This window comes from Berghia stephanieae, chromosome 11, assembly GCF_034508935.2.
Source record: "Berghia stephanieae isolate SIO BIC M18660-M18661 chromosome 11, UCSD_Bste_1.3, whole genome shotgun sequence".
NCBI classification, from domain to species: Eukaryota; Metazoa; Mollusca; class Gastropoda; order Nudibranchia; family Aeolidiidae; genus Berghia; species Berghia stephanieae.
In genome coordinates this window covers 18,134,666-18,139,665 of record NC_088370.1, presented here as the reverse complement: position 1 = coordinate 18,139,665, position 5,000 = coordinate 18,134,666, and positions in this window count along the sequence as shown.

Below are 5,000 nucleotides of genomic sequence, written 5' to 3'. Positions count from 1 at the left end.
GTAATAGGATGGGTGACTAATCGTGAAAAATTGTCCCCGCGTTGTTTCCCTGGCTAAGGCACTTTACCCCACTCGATTGAATGAGTATCTGGCTACAGAAATGACGGGTAGTTACAGTTTTAGTACACAAGGGTCGCTTAACAGGCTGTATGGCAAAGAAATATGGTTCCATACAGCTTGTTGAAGTGGGGGGATAAATATGATACATTGTGAAGCGCATTGCTCACGGCTATCTGAATCTGTAGAAATGCGCTGTATAAATATTCATATTTATGTACTTGGTCCAACTGTTATTATTACTATTTCTACTACTAGACCTCTACTACTAATATTATTATTAATAACAATAATAATAATAATAATAAATAATAATAAATAATAATAATAATTGTTGTTGTCAATATCACCGTTTAATGGTAAAAGTGTTAAAGATACTTGCAAAATGTTGGTGTTGTGTGTGTTGTAGCAATCGGCCTCCAGCGACGCAACTCTGTCTACAAGAGACGCACAAGACCGTGGTACTAAACATCCCTGGCATGCATTTAGTCATACAACATGAAAGCAACATTCACGGTAGCGTTAACTACGTCAAAGTCAAAGACAATTCAATCGTGACATACAACCAGGACATGACAGTAAGTGAGGTGGAAATTCTCAGAATTGAAATCAGACACTTCAATTTGATATGTCAACAAACCTCCACCAACGCCATTCAAGTGGCCAGTTACATTTACATCCACCACTAGTGAGAAACCAATGATTGTGATAGGTGACTTTAACAGCCACAGCACCAAAATGGGGATACAATGAGAACAACGAAGATGTAGATACTGTTGAGGAATGGGCTGACCAATATAAGCTGACACTCTTCTATGACGCATGAATCATCCTTTTCAAGCGCTCGATGGAGAACAGGTTACAACCCAGACCCTGCATTTGTGTCTTCCAGACATGTCAAAAACTGTCGGCAACCCCATACCAAAATCAGTATACAGACCTATCGCCATTGAGGTGGGATCAGTCATCTCTACGAGAACAAACAAATTACATAAACTGTGTTCGTGGACCTGGCAGCTGCCTATGACACAGTAAATCACAGGAAACTGCTCCTAAAGGTTGCAAGGGTAACTCGTAACACAAAAATAGTTGCAATAATAAAATCCCTTATGTCAAACCGTCACTTTTTTTATGGAAATGGATGGGCAGAAAAGCAGATCACAAAAGAACGGACTCCCTCAAGGATCGGTTATTGCACCTATCCTTTTCAACGTTTATACCAATGACCAACCTCAGTTCGAGAACATCCAGGGGTTTCTATATGCTGATGCTCTGTGTCTCGCGTCCCAGGCCTCTAATTTCAAGACCATTGAGGAGAGACTAACGGATGTCCTGGAGCCACTCTCTGAGCCCACATTTAAAGAACTCACAAAATGCTAACCCAGGAAAAACTCGAGAGTGTGCTTTCCATATAAAGAGCCGCCAAGTCTAAAGAAAACAGGAAACTGAACATCTCCTGGAATGGGGACATATTGGAGAACAACACATTCCCCGTGTACCTCGGTGTTACCGTAAACCGCACAATGTCCTTTTCTCAGAACGCAAAGAAAACAAAAGCAAAGGTGGCCACAAGAAACAACTTCCTAAGAAAAGAGAAAGAAAAACTTACATGGGGAGCAGATCAGAAAACAGTCAGGACAACCATACTAGCCCTCTGCTATTCAACAGCCGAAAAGGTCTCACCAGTCTGGGCAAGATCCTGCCATGTCAAAATAACACCTGCCGGATCATTAGAGTAACTTGAAACCGACTGCAGTTCCAGTCCTCCATTGGCTGGCTGGCATTGCACCTCCCCACATTCGAAGAGCCACTGCTTCCAAAGCCCAGAAATATAAACAGAAAATGGACCCAAGGCACCCCCAACATGACCACAGCCCAATAACAAGTAGACTGAAGTCGAGAAAGAGCTTCGTGACGGAAGAAAGCATCAACCCTGACCATGCAGCTGTATACAGGATTTCCACACAGAGTGGGACAATCATGCAAATGAAGCTGTTGGAGATCCGAGAGGAGAACTGTCCTACGGAACCGAGCTCCCCAGGAATGAATTGGTAACACTGAACAGAGCACGGGCAAAACTTGTGAGAACAACTGGTGGCATGAAAAAGTGGGGGCTGGCTGAGACTAGCTTGTGTACATGTGAATGCCCAGAGCAGACATACTTAGAGAATGCCAGGATGGGCTCAGCTGCACTGACCATGACCTAAGAGTCTGCTCCCCAATGCTGTGGAGTGAGTTTGGTGTTGGTGCGACAAGCTATGATGATGATGACTTGCAAAATTAATAAGTCTTACACCTGGCAACATATAAGTAAGATGACAAAGATTAAGATTAGAATGTTAGGATGATGATCTTTTTAACATCAAAGTATTTTTGTAACCCGTCATTGCTAACTTTCATGTGTAACCCAGAATGAAAAGTTATTACAAAAGACGAATGCAAGATATTTAGATAAATTGCTAGTCTATCATTGTGGTAGACGTAAATGTATTAAACTTACATATCCAATAACCTGTAGGTTAACAGAGAAGGAAGGGCGCACAAGTTCATTGTAATTTGAAATTGAGGAGTTGGAGTTGGAACAAAGTTGATTTGCATTGAGTCAGAATTCAATCAAGTCTTAGATTGAAGAAAAAAGCCCAAAGAATCTTTCTTTAAAACAAGAAACAACAAAAAAAAAACCCAAAAAACCTACAGCGTGCACCAGAATGAATAAAAACAGGACAGTCTTTAAACTGTATCAATGGAAATCACATCTTGCATATACAAGACCTCTGGTGCTATTGTGAGGACTGGTTCTCAGTCTCACCCGTCCTGCCGTATCTGAGGGCCATAACACAACTTGTGAAATCCAAATAAATTAAAAACATATTATAAATTTATATCACTTTTATTGTCAATTCATTCATATTCATGTTATTCAAACTGAAAATCATTTTTAAAAATATAGATAAGATGTTTCTCCATTATAAAGGTATGCTTGTATTCTCATCCTGTGAAAGAGAAAGAAAAAAATAAAGAAAATTGATAATTATTACTGAAACTAAGTAGTTCCATTTTTAAAAATCTGTGATTTAAGAGCCTTAGCAAAAGCTTTGATTAAGAAAGGTTCTGATATGCAACATCACGTGGTCTCATCTATCAAATTCTACTACCATTACAAATCAGCTACATAAATGGATTCATCAGTACTCTTATCTTGTTGATAAATTAAATTATAAATATAAAAAAGGATAAAATAAACTTTTAAAAATAATTAGAAAGTTAAATGGTAGACAAGATAAAGAGATATTTGCCTATTTCTTTTTAAATTTCTTATTCATAACCAAGGAAGCAGGTTAGTTTTGCTATATTCTTCTTGACTTCCCTATGTAAATGTTTCTTTCAAGTGTATAACAAGCTCACAGGGCATTTGTATAAAGAAACAGAGGCCAATACCATTAAAATGGAGAGACCACTGCCAAAAATTACAAAGGGATAGAAATGCATTGGTTTTAACGTGTATTAGACGCTGTCATTAGAAAAAAGTTTTTAAAAATCTTTACAAACTACAGTAAGCTGCTTTTAAAATTAAGAAACGCTCGAAAGCAAAATATGGTCCTGTTCTCTTAATCACCGCTCTCTAGTCTCTAGATTATACTTGATAGGTCAATAAAGCTGAGAGGTTTTATGAACAATATAGAATATAGAAGAAAAACATTAATTCCAATAAAAAAACATAGAAGGGTCCATAATGATATATGAGGAACTCTATAAGATAAAGTAACAAATGAAAGCCATTTTGATAATCTTGAAGGATATGACTCAATGATGATGATGATAATAATAATAATGATACTTCTTCCTGAATATAAATTGTTTAATTCCCATGGTATAGGCAGGCCAATGCTTCCAGAACAATTAAAGGAAGGGTAGCCCTATTCGTCTTAAGGTCGAATAGCTTCAACCGTGGTTGCCGTACGTACGGACAAATCGTGTTGCTTGCACTATTCGTCCTTCACACTAAAGCTGGGCAATATTCCGTTTTTGCTTTTACTGAGCTGGATTCGAATCCACGTAATTACATGATATATCCGTATCGTCTTAAATGTTTCACAAACCCCACCTCCTCTGTTTGTGAGACAAATAATTAGTTATGTGTGTTTTTTTTGAGGTGTGTGTGTGTGTGTGTGTGTGTGTGTGTGTGTGTGTGTGAATTTCGTGGGGTTTTTTTGTTTGTTTTTTTCTTCTGGGATATGATTTTTATTCCAGAATGGTGATTGATTTCTTATAAGGAACAATTGTCGTGTTCTCCTATTGGTAAGTATCCAATTCAAATACCTGCTCGAGAGTTTGGGTTGGCTAGGCACAGAGGAAGATTCGGCAGGTTTTCTTTGTTTTGGTTTCTTTTTTTTTTTTTTTTTTTTTTGGAGGGGGGGGGGGGGTGTTGTTGTTGTTTTGTTTTGTTTGCTGTTGTTTTTTTTTGTGGGGGGGGGGGGGGGGGGCGGGTTATTGTTCTTTTTATTTGTTTTCTCTTGTTGGTATTTTCCCTGCTTTTGTTTGATTTGTGTGTGTGTGTGTGTGTGTGTGTGTGTGTGTGTGTCTATTGTGTGTCTACGTGTGTTTTGCCTTTTTTACATTTTTTTTTTCAATCTATAATAGTGGGTAAGCACTCAGTAACTATTTGTTTTAAATGACTAGTATTCAATTTGTCAAAATATTATATTAGTCATAATAGTATAAGCAGCGCAAGAAAAAAAAACAACACCAAATTTCTGTATCTGTTAAGAAGCAGTTTTATAAAAAAATGTTATAATCTTGATAATTCAGTGAGTGCCATCAATAATAGCTTGAATTTAGCCAAAATTTTTGAACGATGTCGATACCTGTCCTTTAACTTCAGAAAATTTTGTTATAAGTTGTACAGTCTTGAGTAGACTAGCTGTATGACATAATGATAGATT